General features: G+C 36.0%; 1 non-coding gene across 1 annotated transcript; it reads right to left on the bottom strand.

Moving 5' to 3' along the window:
• Positions 1-14,951: 14,951 nt before the first annotated feature.
• LOC141603392 (small nucleolar RNA R71) lies at positions 14,952-15,058 on the bottom strand. The gene has a single exon (XR_012525272.1). It is a non-coding gene; the product is annotated as a small nucleolar RNA R71 (small nucleolar RNA).
• Between the last annotated feature and the right edge of the window lie 936 nt (positions 15,059-15,994).

Raw genomic sequence — 15,994 nt, forward strand, 5'->3', positions numbered from 1 at the left:
GTCACACAACCACTCATTTTCCTATAAATACCCCTCAAATTCCCCCATTTGAGTCTTTACTAGAGTGTCCGCCCCCTCTTTTCTCCCTCAAAATTTTCGACTTGACTTCTTAAGTCACAATCCGACGCGCATTTACGACCTACCGATCGCAAATACAAGCCTTACACATTGTTTGGTACCGTCATCGTGCATTAAATCACTTGACCGACCATTTCGACCACTACACCGTCACTAATCTTAATAAAAGACTCTTTTTACTTACCAAAACGGTTTTAAACCGAGTCTTTTCCTACCAAACGAGTTGTTACACTTACGTCAGTGTCTCGCCATAACCAAACATGTAAGTATGAGGGTGTAAAAATCCTTCTTTTATCATGTCTTTGCTTGTTTTATGACCATAAATGCTAAAACATGCATAACACGATCCAAAACATAGGATAGACGAGCCAAAACTGAGTTTTGGCATGAGGCAGAAGCCCCATGTTCTGCACAGAGGCCCGCGCCTCAATGGGGTGCCCAGGTCAGAACTCAACCGTGTTTGTTCTCATCCTTCCTCATTAATCTATTTTCATATTTGTAATCGGTTTTCACCACTTCGAATGTTTTCAAACCCTTTTATTTATTTTTACAAATTTTAACCATAAAACATTTTTCACCCTTGGTTCTTAATATCATGACGGTTTAATCCGTGTTCCGATGATAATATTTTGTTAATAACATTTAAAAGGTATTTTAAAGCCTTTTATTTCATTTCTTTATATTTTGAGAGGTATTTTAAAGCCTTTCATCATTTCTTTACATTTTCAAAATAAACATATTAGTCACCAACACAAAGTCATCCTTGGTTCCACATACCATGCCAGATTTTAACCCGGGTATGATGATGAGTATCGACTAATTATATTCGAATGAACTTAAAACAATTAGTTCATGATCATTCTCAAAACTATCCATGTCAAGTCGAATCCGACACCGAATATCATCAAAATAATGATGATTATTCGAGTCTCGTTCCTAAAATCAACAAATACGGTCTAAACGACCCTTTCAAACCAAGACGGGTTTAAATACCCACTTTTCAACACATTTCATAAACGTTTTTCAAATGGTCAGAGCACGGCATATAACCGTTGACTGACCCGCACCTAAACAGGCCTTTTCTTTCTTATTTTCAAAACCAGGGGAAACCCCCTTGCACCGCCAACAGGCTCGTGCCTCATGTGGCCGCCTGGTGCAGGGTCTGTTCCCTTTCCAGCATTACTCTAGGATGATCCCGACTCCGACCAACCCGGATGTAGGACGGATCAGATGACTATTTGCTCATTCAAAAATCACATTTGCAAAATGCCTTACTAAGACAAATGGATCGCGTTATGCACCATAAACCTAATACGGTAAATGGATGTCTAATTTCCGTCTTGCATGCAAATCAACCATAAATCCAACTCGACATCTTATACTTGATACTTGGATTAAATCAACCGACTTAGAAAGCTCTCACATGTTAGGTTTAAATATTGGATGCGCATTCATGTATTTAAACCGTTTTATCAACTTTTGCATTCAACCAACCAAGATCGATCAGTAGAGACCGCTACCACGGGCGGGATTGGGTGTCTGATTAAAGGGCTTCCCAATACGTACCTTCACCTCTTACTCAGAAACTTTGGATAGTGGACGACCTTATCCATGGCGTACGAGAGTCATTCTAGAGATAGGATGCTAAAGAGGGACGATTCCTTATCTTTAGTGCCTATGTCAAGCCCTGCTTTGTGCTTCGTTTGACCGAGTTATAAAGTGGATTCGAACGGGTTCCAAACAACCCACAAATGCTTGGTGGCGACTCCGAACATCTCTAATCGTTTCGAGACCCTTATCGAGACGAAACCGACCGATCTAAAACGATCCGGTCGAAAGCATTTTTACGCTGCGGAGCGTGGCTTTCAAAAGACCGCTGCACGTCCGCATATCGACCGGGCTTGCAGGTGGGCCGATGTCCACAAGACCAGGGGTGAGATTCTGTTAGAAATCTATATCTCATTATACTCAACATATTCATATATGTTTTAATTTATTTAGTCATAAAATTAAATTGGATCTTATGCATGCAAACATGAATAAAGATAAAGAAGAAATCGTCATTCTTACAATAGAAATTTCGGATTATTGGGCACAAATGAGTTCTCCTACTCACTTGTTCTTGAGCTCTCCTAAAATTGGATGAACAAAGGATTCAAGTTTAGAATCCCTCCCAAGGAATAATACCCAAGATAACCTCTTAAAAATTAATTCTAGAACAATATTAATTTAACTAAAAATTGACCCAAAATTATTGTTTCGTCCTCTTGAAATTTCGGTCAAGAGGGAAGAAAAATTGGAGTAATTTATATCTCTCTAAAACTCTATATTTTAGATGATGTTAGAATGAATGAATATACACTAGAATGCATGTAGTGTATATTAGGAAAATAATAAGCAAAAGACCCTTGGCCTTGCACAAGGAAAAACCGGGGGGGGGGGGTATTAGCCAATGCATGATCAAGTTCCTCTTCACAAAAACAACTAGGTTTGCATGGCTATGTATTAGGTTAATGATTATGCTTTCCACTTAATATAATCAACACAATATTTTGCCTAATACACCCTAAATTTCGGTACATATAGTGTAAAATGGGAAATCCATTTTACACATTATTTTGTCAATTTGTCACATGTAACATGTTCCATGACATTATGAATATAAAATGTATTTTTAACAATTAAAAATCAACATATTAATAAAATATGTCACTTATAAAGTTAACCTAGTAATTCATAATTACTTGTACCGAAATGAGTTCCCGAGTCATAAATTACAACATTCTGTATTCATAATAATCAATTCATTCTGTTTCAATTGTTTCCGTAAACAATAATTTCATCTAAGTAATAAAACAATTCGATTACTTAGACCGTATCTTATTTAATCAAATTATAACGAGATACGTAAATATTACTTCCAAAATCGTCCATCAATTTTAAGTAATTTAATTAACCCGTATCGTCATACGATCAATTAAATAATCAATTAAGAGTGTTACCCTTTAGGTATGACCTAAGGGGATCAACTGATCACCATCGTCGCACGACAGTAATGTCAAACTCTAGTCAGCCAATCATTACCGATATGTGTAGACCAGTTGACAGTAAAATATTATTTCCCACATGTATTCTTAAAATGAGACTTAAACATGTGATCATCATGATCGACAGTTGTGATCGCATTATTGTCGGAGGACACATATTCCAACAATCTCCCACTTGTCCTCGACAAGTGTGCGTCATTAATTCTCTTGTCCTATTACTATATCTCACTCAATGCAAGGTGTCTTTCAGGTCGTACTTGCAAGTGATCATATCGAGAGTGGTTTTCTCGATCTGGAGAATAACTGATTGACCGGTTTTATCTACCATATATAGATATCTTCCGCACGTGGCCACGCATTTCCAGTTCATTACTCCTCGAGTGGCCCTAAGATATTGTTATAACCCTGACAAGGGGTGGACAATTCCTATCGCACTTATTCCCTTCGACTAGCCACAGCCATCATAACCCAAAATATGCCCATTTGACTCCATTTACAAAGGTCGTAGTAACACAAATCAAAGTTAATCTGGAACTGTGCCATCTTAGGCGAACAGTCTTTAGTCAAAAGAATCGACTCATTAGAATACTATAGTAGCTCTCGCCACGACCAGGCTATATAAATTTGCCAGAACTCTATAAGCGGTCATAAGGGCCGACAAAGTGTTCCTAACAGTCTGCCTATATGATCGACTAGTCATCACACATGACTTCATGGCACTTGAACTTGCCATCAATCGCATCACACTCTAGTCACTTCGAGACGTCACCTCATCTAAGTAACTATGGGCGAATACAATGCTAATCCATGTTCACTTTAACGGGGTTCAATTGTCTTTACAACCTGTTTGGATGTAACAAGGTATAAGGTGAGTTAATAATAACTCAAACGACGAATGTCGACATCACCTTCGGGTAGTCAATGCCATATTACAACGTTGTGATGTATATCGTAATTGTGTAAACACTAGTCGATCGCAATAGAAGTTTAACATACCATGTGTCCATGTGTTCAAACTTCTTTTATTGCATTTTCCTTTATATTCATGTTATCTTTCATAGCATGAACCTTACCAAGTACACATATAGGTTCCCAACCTAGGTTTGGGTTCTTTATCTTGAAAGAACTTTCTTGTTGTTTATCACATAACCAGCCAATTTGTGGTGGATGATATAACTTGCACTGATCAAGTGTTCTACCATTTCGCAATGCACTAGGTATACGTTTTGCAGGGTCTTGCAACAATTGTCAAGATGATTAGCCTAGCACTTCTCATAAGTCCTAGCATATCAGAAAATATTAGTTTTGAGTAACTTCTTACTTTAACTAAGTATCTTTCCAAGCTTCTTATTTCTCCTTTTAGCTTGAATAGCTTAGGATTTTCATAAATCCTTACGTGTGATCGAACTTCAATATGTGCAACCTCTTGTCACATAACAGAGTGTTCTGTCCATCACTGGAATCACTCATTAGTTCTCCTCGAGAATTCATGACGATTCTTCTATGGCTTGCCAATGAATCATCATGCTTTTATGCATATGATTCATTATTGGACATATGTATGATTATTCTAATGGCGGAAACATTAGTAGTTTATAATCATGTAATCAACCATTCTTAGGTTCAATGAATGACCATGACTGCTAATGGCAATTCCATTTTCATTGACATGAATAACCTATGTTTCTCGTTGATTCGATGTGTATATCTCAATACTTATCCAACATCTCATGATGTGTTAGGATTCATCATAGTCCATTTTCATCCAGAATTGAAAACTCAAACATATCTTTGTGAAAGATAGTATTAGCTCGTCATTCTCAATGAGTAATGAGTTACCAATTTTACAGGATGATTGCTCCCACTAAATTCCATGTCTGCACATGATAATTTCAAACTCCCACTCAATTCCACATGTTTCGCAATTGACTACTCAATCAAAATATTTCAAGAATTGAAATACATTTTGCTTTGCCAAGTTATTAAGATTAAAACCAAATATGTTCCCAAAATATCTTTTCAAAATACCTATTTGAAAAGGTTTCAATCTTAAACTTATGGAAAGAGATTTTTTAATCTCTAACTCATTCATTTATAATGATGCATAGCAATGTCATTATTTAAATGTGAATTACATCTAATACACGTCCTTCTCAAAATACCTTTTTCGGAAGGAGGTTTAACCATTTCATTTTCATAATGAGGTTAAGTAATGACACTAGCGTGGTTAACACTTAACTTAGCTCTTGTGGATATCGGCATATCATTCTTTGCAACTTTTAGTCATAAATCTCTTTTATTTTCGAGGATGCAACTTTGTTTCATTTAGGCTCTTAAGTAAATATCAATATTGAAACTCTTGGTCAAAGGTTGTTCATATACTAGCCAAATCTCTTGATAAGACTTTACATTAGTCATTCTTCTTCCAAAACTTTCTTTTGGTCTCCTCGTGTAGTTATCTTGAGAACATATTCTTTTGATTACTTCACTTGGTTTCTTTTGTCATGTAGATCTCATCTATACGAGACCACACTATCTATATAGGTATACAAACCATTCTTTCTTGCGTAGATCTCATTTACTCAAGTATACAAATTTGCTTTGTGTTCTTTGTGTCTTCATTTTTCTCCCACTCTATTTTTAGAATAAATACACTAGAGATTCAAAGATAGCTTATGAGACAAAAATAATGATTTTGAAGTATAAGGAGGACTATCTCATAGGTTGACTAATCGTTTTAGATTCGATAAGTGTACTTGGTGATTGACATTCCTTTAAGAGAGTTCATCAACTCAACATCACTTTATAATTGATCATACACAAGCCTTAATCTTGTGGACATATAATGAATCCCATCATTATAGTTGTCAATTAGATCACTTTAAGTGGATAATCATATGTTTCTACGTGCAAGCATATAAAGACGAATTTTTAGAACAAAGAAAAATACGATAAAATGGGTGACTTGGGTGGCAAACCAAGCCACCATAATCCAAAATACAACAATTGTTTAGAAAGGATCAACTATTTCCATGTCGAACACGGAAATTAAAAATAGTTCTAAAAATTCGAAACATAAATTAAAATAAGACAATAAAAAGCCAAGCTTCATGGAAGCTACTCCTAGCTTCTTGATGATTTCTCAAGCTTGCTTTTCCTTTCCCTTGTCCTTGCTTGGTGGAGGCCCTATTTACAATAAAAAGGGGATACATTATCACAACTTTGTATCACAATACCATAGTTGAATTAGAAACATAAAAGAAAGGATAGTCATTTACCTACTGGAGTGATCTTTCCAGCTTTGATGTCACCAAGATACTTGGAACAATTCCTCTTCCAATGTCCAACACCATTACAATAATGGCATTTGTTAAGAGGACCCTTCTTGGTCTTGGAAGTGCTAGCTTCAAAAGTCTTAGCCTTGGTGAAAGTGGGAGCTTACTTCTTACCCTTCTTCCCATTCTTCTTGAACTTCCCTTTGCTCTTGGTGCTTATGTTAAGCACATCCTTAGGTGGGTTAACATTGAACCCCATGTCTCTTTCGGCTTGCACAAGTAACTTGTGCAACTCTTCAAGAGACACGTCCTTGTCTTGCATGTTAAAATTCACCCGGAATTGAACATATGCTTTGACTTTGGATAAGGAGTGTAGAATCCTATCTACAATGAGTTCTTTAGGGATTTCAACCTTTTGAATCTTCAAAGTCTCGACTAGCTCCATCAATTTGAGCACGTGAGGGCTAACCTTTTGGCCCTCCTTAAAGTCGAGATCAAAGAATGCCGCGGCCGCCTCATATTGGACGATCCGCGGAGTTTGTGAAAACATTGTCACAAGCTTGGAATAAATTTCATTAGCGGTGCCCATTTTAAAGGCTCTCCTTTGGAGATCCGCCTCCATCGCAAAAATCAACACATTTTTCATTGCGGCGGACTCCTTGTGGTAAGCCTCATATGCTTCCCTAGTGGCGGCACTCGACCTAGCATTAGGTTCGGGTGGAGAGGCCTCGGTAAGGTAACGAAGCTTGTCGTCACCTTGGGCGGCTAATTTGAGTTGGGCATCCCAATCGGAGAAATTTGACCCATTCTTTTCAAGTTTACAACGATCCATGAAGGATCGGAGCCATGAAGCATTAGTGAGAGGTGTGGCGTTGGTGTTTGGAGCGGCCATTGTTATGAGAAATAAAAGTGGTCTACAAAACGAAAATAGAAGGAATAAAACATATGTCGTTTTCAAAATAATAATAACACTCGTAAAAATTTAATTTAAACAAGTTTTATTGCATTTATATAGTGACCACTACCCAACTATAATAAATGATTCCAAGATCCAAATTCATATTAACTTGGGCACGGTAGGGCCGATTCATCCCTTATCAATATAACTCGGTGGATTAACGCTTTAATCGATTCTACTTTTAGAACTTTTGGTCGATAAAATTACATTAATATTTATCTTTAGCCCGGAACACATGCGACTACGGTCACGAATACTTCCGTTGAGCTCAATCCAAATTTCGAATAAATGTGTCCATGATGCAATCCACATCAACTTGGGCACGGTAGGGCCGATTCATCCCTTATCAACATGAATTCGGTGGATAGACATTTATCACCCACTTCCCCTACGTAACAAGTTTTGTACCCCGGTAGGGCCGAGCGCACTCCCTCGCGAAATAGGTTTTCATGGTTTCTACTTTTTGGTAAGGCTAAGTCTCAATTGTTTATTTTAGCGAGAGGTCATGTCAATTTATTATCGATCACGTTTTAAGTGAAATAAAGCGGTGAACTACGATAATTGTAATTGACACGGTCGATATACTCGATTTAATGAAAATGCATGTTTTAGTTATGGCGATTTAGCGATGCATGCAACATATAAATAAAATGCAAAGCATAAAAATAAATCCTAGTATGGCCTTCCTAAAATAGTAAATCTAATAAACTATTACAAATTCGGAAACCAAATCCATTGGTCCCTTGAACTTCGGTCTTGACATGCATCTCGAGGTAACACCGTCTTTAATGGATCGCCTTCTCGAGTGGCACCGTCTTCAAGGAACTCCGGAATAAATAAATTACATAACTAATTACATAATTTCCTATTATACATTTCTAATTAAAATAAAATAAATTTATTAAATTACAAAATGGTGATACGAGATCACAATAAATTACAACCGAATTGATATTCCCATACATTTCGGGTAATATCAATTAAAAACTAAGGCCATACTAAGTAAAATTACATAATTCAAAAATTACATAAAATAAAATTATGACAATCATAAATAAAATGCAGCATTATAATATGTATGAACATGCCCAATTTTATGCTAAATCGCCTTTAAGGAGCCAATATCGTATATTAATCGGTTTTTACAGATTTGCGTGATTCAACCTTTTCAAATCACAATAAATTACATAAAATCATATTTATGTATTAGTTAATTAACCTAACAATATTAGGACTCAAAATTAGTCTCCACTAACATATTGACAATAATTAACTTATATTTCTTAATATTGTTCATAAATGGACTTAAAATTACAATATAATGGTATAAACTTCAAATAAATCATAAAAATTTCAAATAAATTCAAAATTTGAAATTTTAAACTCATGAACATTCTGGAAAAATACCATGACACTCATAATGTTCAAAAACTTAGGTTAAAAAGTTCGAAATTTATTGAGAAAAACAATGTTGCGGTTTATCGGATTTATCAAATATAACCATAAAAATATGAGAACAATTATTTTTATCAAATTTTCAATTTTAGATCTGAAATAGGTGATAAAATGCAACATGTGATATTTTTTCTTAGTCATGAAGTATGTTTTAGCAACTTATACTAATTAAAGTCACTATTTATGTGATTTTTCATCAAAACTTCATAAATCATGCATAAAGACTTCATTATAGCCAATTATTTTACACACATCTTATAAAACTGCATGTGACAACATACTAAATTTCTATGACCAGATTCAAAATATTACTCATATTAACCTATTTTTCCATTTAAATTCGATTTTATCTTGAAAAATCCATATTTCAGGCCTAAGAAACTCATAAAATTATGAAAACTTACAGGTCATCTATAGGTAATATATTTGAAAACATATCCAAAAACCACTAGAAAAAACGAAGTTTAGCTAATTTTAGTCCAAAAATGACATCTTTTTATCATAAAATCACATTTTAATGCCATTATTATGCAAAATGAACAATAAAATCCATAAATTAAGAAAAATATCCTAAATACATTTTAGGACCAGAAAATTTAACATGCATGATGGATATCGTGATATATCATAATAAACACAAATTAATAAATTTTATTTGTTAATCGTATAACTCGTAAAAACTATAACCGATTTGCATGCAAACAATCTAAGGCTCATGATACCGCTTGTTAGAAATCTATATCTCATTATACTCAACATATTCATATATGTTTTAATTTATTTAGTCATAAAATTAAATTGGATCTTAAGCATGCAAACATGAATAAAGATAAAGAAGAAATCGTCATTCTTACAATAGAAATTTCGGATTATTGGGCCCAAATGAGTTCTCCTACTCACTTGTTCTTGAGCTCTCCTAAAATTGGATGAACAAAGGATTCAAGTTTAGAATCCCTCCCAAGGAATAATACCCAAGATAACCTCTTAAAAATTAATATTATTAATACTAGAACAATATTAATTTAACTAAAAATTGACCCAAAATTATTGTTTTTGTCCTCTTGAAATTTCGGTCAAGAGGGAAGAAAAATTGGAGTAATTTATCTCTCTAAAACTCTATATTTTAGATGATGTTAGAATGAATGAATATACACTAGAATGCATGTAGTGTATATTAGGAAAATAATAAGCAAAAGACCCTTGGCCTTGCACAAAGAAAAACCGGGTAGGGGGGGTGGTATTAGCCAATGCATGATCAAGTTGCTCTTCACAAAAACAACTAGGTTTTCCTTCAAAAAAAAAACAACTAGGTTTGCATGGCTATGTATTAGGTTAATGATTATGCCTTCCACTTAAAATAATCAACACAATATTTTGCCTAATACACCCTAAATTTCGGTACATATAGTGTAAAATGGGAAATCCATTTTACACATTATTTTGTCAATTTGTCACATGTAACATGTTCCATGACATTATGAATATAAAATGTATTTTTAACAATTAAAAATCAACATATTAATAAAATATGTCACTTATAAAGTTAACCTAGTAATTCATAATTACTTGTACCGAAATGAGTTCCCGAGTCATAAATTACAACATTCTGTATTAATAATAATCAATTCATTCTGTTTCAATTGTTTCCGTGAACAATAATTTCATCTAAGTAATAAAACAATTCGATTACTTAGAACGTATCTTATTTAATCAAATTATAACGAGATACGTAAATATTACTTCCAAAATCGTCCGTCAATTTTAAGTAATTTAATTAACCCGTATCGTCATACGATCAATTAAATAATCAATTAATAGTGTTACCCTTTAGGTATGACCTAAGGGGATCAACTGATCACCACCGTCGCACGACAGTAATGTCAAACTCTAGTCAGCCAATCATTACCGATATGTGTGGACCAGTTGACAGTAAAATATTACTTTCCACATGTATTCATAAAATGAGACTTAAACATGTGATCATCATGATCGACAGTTGTGATCGCATTATTGTCGGAGGACACATATTCCAACAGATTCGACCTCGGGGGTGGCGTCGTGGTGACCTTAGGTGGTGGTTTGTGGTGGTCGGAAAAGCGCAAAAATAGGGGAGGGACTGCTTGTGTAGTTGTTGCCGATGTTGGGTTGTGGATGGGGTGCTGTTGATGCGTCGCGAGGAGGAGGGTGATGTGACTCATATTTATGCACATTTAGTCCCCGAACTAGCCTCGTTCCTATGCTTTCTAGTGCTTATTAGGGTCGTTTCTTATCTTTAGTTCCCTACTTTGTATATTCTTTGAGGTTTTGTGTCCTTGGTAGGAGAGGATTGCTAGCCTTGCACTTATGGAGCAAAGTGGAGCTAAATGGAGTGCATCTAATGACCAAGCATCTAATAGGAGACCAATACTAAAGGCCTAAGTAAATAAAGGAAGTAGAATGGGCAATGATGAAGACCGCCACGACCTCCCAACGATCCCCACGGATCCTTAGGCAGTGAAAAGAAGAAGGAAAACTGATCAAGGATCCGGGCGACCTGAGCTCAGGACGGGCGTCCGAAGCCACAATTCGGGCGTCCCGTGGCCAAGTCGAGCGGATTCCTGGGCAGCACGAGCACATTTCAAGGTCAAGTCGGGCGGCTCCTTATGGGACTTGCAAGGCACTAATCTTCTTCTTAGGGACTTAATCGTCATTTAAACCCTTAGTTACCCTAATACTTATACTTAGTATAAATACCCCATTGTGTTAGGGGATTAATCACCAAGTTATAATTTAGCATTAATCAAGTTCATACATGATTAATATAGTTTTAATCAAGTTGTATTTACACAATTCAATATTAATCAAATCTTAATTCCTCTTTAATCATTCAAGTGTTCTTAGATTTAGTTTGGTAATTTGAAGACTATTTGGGTTTATTGAAGGCTTGACAACTCTTCATCATTCATCAAGTGTTCTTCTATTATTCTTTGCTTATTATTTGGATCATCTTAAAGTTGGTATAATCCCTTTTACCCTTGCTTAATTATTGCTTTACTCATTCACCATGTTTAACTTTGCTAATATGATTGACACCTTTATTAGCATGTTTACCATAATTATGAGTGAGTAGTCTCTTAGCTAGGGTTAATGAGGGATTAGGAGAACTAAAACATGGGGGTAGATCCATACTTAATCTAATATGTTTTCATAAGATTGCTTGCTTGTTGTAGTTTCAACTTATGCACATGCTATGATTGATAAATTGCTTAATTGAAAACCTTGCATGCATAAATCGCTTATCCATTCAACAAGACTTGTAAGATATAAACTAACTAGAGGCTTGTTAGACCATGCATAAAGTTGAGTAGGAAGAAACTAAGCCGATTTGTAGGCGTTGTACAGTCTTGACCAACTCGGCTTCGGGACCCAAATCTTCCTAGGAATTGTAAGACATAAACTAACTCGATTCCACTACAACAATAATTTGCTTGCAACTATGTAAACATGTCTGTATGATCACCACCATGAATTCCCTATGAACCCATGACACCCTAGTGCCTTAATCAATTTTGTACAAACCCCTATTTGTTTACTTGCTTTGTTTTACTTTCTTTACTTTCCATTGTTAAGTGGTTTAGTTTGATACCTCAAATCTTAACCCAATTTGTGACACCCTAAGACATAGCTCTCTACAACCGATAACTTAATTCAATACCCGTCCTTTGGGACCCGTGATGTGACTCATTTTAGAGCATATTTAGTCCCCGAATTAGCCTCGTTCCTATGCTTTTTAGTGCATAATTGGGTCATTTACTATCTTTAGTCTTTCGTTTTGCATATTCTTTGAGGTTTTGATCCCTTGGTAGGAAAGGAGTAAGAACCTTGCATTTTCATGGCAAAATGGAGCTAAATTAATCGAATCTAATGACCAAGCATCAAAGTGAAGACAAGACTAGAAGGCCTATGTAAATAATGAAGTAAGTGGGCAATGATGAGAAGATCCTTGCATCTCCAACAAGATCCTTGATGATTATTGGAGAAAAAAAAAAGAGAAGCTGACTGGCTAACAATCCGGGCGTCGCAGTGCACGAGACGAGCGTCCTGGCCTGCTACAATCCGAGCGTCCTATGGCCAATCCGCTCGTCCTGGCCCCTCTCAATCCGAGCGTCACCCTTAGCAAGCCGCTCGGATTCCTTTCCAGTACAGGCCATCCCTCCCTCAAGCCGCTCGGGACGAGCATATTCCATGAAGACCACCAAAACGGATATGCGCATCTCCCTCGAGAGGAGCACTTCCTCAACTTTTCTTAAGTGTCTTAATCGTCATTTAAGCCCTTAGTAACCCTAATTTATGTACCTAATCCTTAGTATAAATACCCCATTGTACTAATTAGATTATCATGTCCTTCATATACTCTTTTTTTGTTATTTTAATCTCATCTTAATCTTGTAATCAACTCTTAATTAAGCTTTAATAAAAATCTCATTTCCTTAATTTCTTTATTGTTCATCATTTATTTTGGGTAATTGAAGATTATTTGGGTATTATTGGGAGATTACTAACCTTCCATCAATCATCAAGTACTTCTATTATTCTTTGCTTATTATTTTGGAATCATCATTAGGTATAATTATCTTAATCCCTTTTTAATTATTGTTAATCATTTTCATTCATTCATCATGTTTTGCCTTGTTAATATGATTGACAACCTTATTAGAATGTTAAACTTGATAATGGGTGAGTAGTCTCTTAACTAGGGTTAATAGGGAATTAGGGAAAACCAACATGGTGGATGATTCATACTTAATCTAATATGTTCACATAATTTATTTGCTTGCTTGTTGTGATCTCAACTTATGCACATGTTATGTTTGATGAAATGCGAGCCTATGAATCCTTGCATTTTTTACCCATCACTTACCTATTCAATGAGACTTGTAAGACATAAACCAACTCAAGTCTCATTAGACCATGCATATAGTTGAGTAGGGAGGATTAAGTCGACTTGTAGGTGTTGTACAATCTTATCGATTCGGCTCCGGGACCCAAACCTTCCTAGGATTGTAAGATATAAACCAACTCGATCCTATCACAATAATAATTGCTTGCTTATAATTTGAGAATATGTTTGTATAATCAATTCCCATGTATCCCCTACGAACTCATGACACCCTAGTGCTTTTAATGAATTGTTTACATCTCATTTTAATCATTTTGCTTGTTTATTTACATTGTTATTTAGTTTAGTGATCTCTTATCTCAACCCAAATTGTGATACCCTTAGACACGACCATTTGCAATCGAAAATCCTACATCAATACTCGTCCCTTGGGATCCGACCTTTACTTACCTCTTTACTAATAGTAGAGTAGTTTGTGAAATTATAAATATTGTTTTGGTCTAGGTAACTTTTGACGACGAGTAACAAAACCGACGAACCAAAAATGGCGCCGTTGCCGGGGACGGTGTTAACTTGATTTGATTTTCTTTGATTGTTCTTAGTTGTGTCTTTGTTTTCCTTGGGGAAGTAAAACTCCTCAAGGTTTGTTCTAATTATTTTCGAGTTGTTTGATATTTTGCATGTCTAGAAGATCACAAGGTAACTTGTTACCCATTGATCACGAAATTGAAAGAACTTTGACCAACAATAGAAGACTTGCTAGAAATAATTTGAGAGGTATTGGTGAGATTGTGGATATTCAACCAAACAATATTGAGTTCATCAACCCTTTTGCAAGAGAAGGAGAAGACAATCCAACACATAACTCACCACAAAATCAACCCAAAATGCCTAAATTTTCATCACATTTCGTGCCAACCGAGGAGAACCTACCAAATGGTACTCCCACACCACAACATTTGGCCGGTAATTTCATTGCAAAATCCGCATTTATCCAATTAGTCGAAAGAAGCCAATTTGGGGAAATGCCTAGTGAAGACCCTCATTCTCATATGGAGACTTTTTGTGACTATTGTGATGCGATTTCTCAAACCGGAGTGACTCAAGACCAAATTCGATGGGTCTTATTTCCTTTTTCTTTGATTGGTACCGCGAAATAATGGTTAAAGAGCCTTGATAAGGCTACTCTTGGTATTGACTCTTGGAAGAAATTGGCACTTGATTTCTACAAAAAGTTCTACCCTCCGGAAAAGACTAACATGCTAAGAGCCCAAATCACGGGATTCAAACAAAGGGACGAAGAATCTTTGTATGAAGCTTGGGAGCGATTCAAAGGAACTTGTCGCTCAGGTCCTCATCATGGACTTAGCGAGTGGTTCTTGGTACAACAATTTTGGAATGGTCTTTATGAAGACTCCCGAAACATTCGCAAAATGGGATCAAATGGTATGTTTACCGAAGTTGACGATAATCAAACATGGAACAAGATTGAGGAAATGGCGGTCCATAATTCACAATATAGTAGACCTCGGAAGGCTACTAGAGGAGGAAAGCATGAAGTGGACTCTATTACTCAATTGGGTGCTCAACTTAGTGCTCATATTGATACTATCAACTTGAAGTTTGAGAAAGCTATGGCTAAACTTGAAGAAGCCTCCAAATCACCTAAGCAACATGTTAATGCCATGGTGGCATCTTTATCAATTCCAAGTGGAATATGTGAGAGTTGTTGAACTTTGGGACATGGCCAAAGTGAATGTAGGGGAACAAGTTAACAAGTGAATGCTTTCCAAGCATACAAGAGTGACACCCCTTATTCCAACTATTACAATGAAAACACCAAATTCCATCCCAACCTCTCATACACAAGCCAAAATGTTCAAAGCCCTCAAACAACATACACCCCACCTCCAATGAGAAACCAAGCTCAAAGACCCTTTTACAACCAAAACCAAGGTTAGCAAAATCAAACTCCATACAATCAAACAAATGACTAAGGTTTTGATGTTCAAAAAGCGGTCCTCCAAATGCAAAAGAACCAACAAGAGTTTTTCACTCAAATGCAAAAGGATAGCCAAGCAAAAGACATCACCATTAACAACATACTAGCTCACACAAAGATGTTGGAGATCCAAATGTCTAAATTGTCATCTTCAAGTTCACAAAGACAAAAGGGGCAATTACCACCTCAAGGTAATCCCCCAAGACAAGAATCGGTGAGTGCCATCCATTTGAGGAGTGGTACAAGGTATGAAGGGCCGAAGAGGCCCGTTAATGAAGATGTTGTGAATTGTGACATGGA

The sequence above is a fragment of the Silene latifolia genome, chromosome 9, assembly GCF_048544455.1.
Source record: "Silene latifolia isolate original U9 population chromosome 9, ASM4854445v1, whole genome shotgun sequence".
NCBI classification, from domain to species: domain Eukaryota; kingdom Viridiplantae; phylum Streptophyta; class Magnoliopsida; order Caryophyllales; family Caryophyllaceae; genus Silene; species Silene latifolia.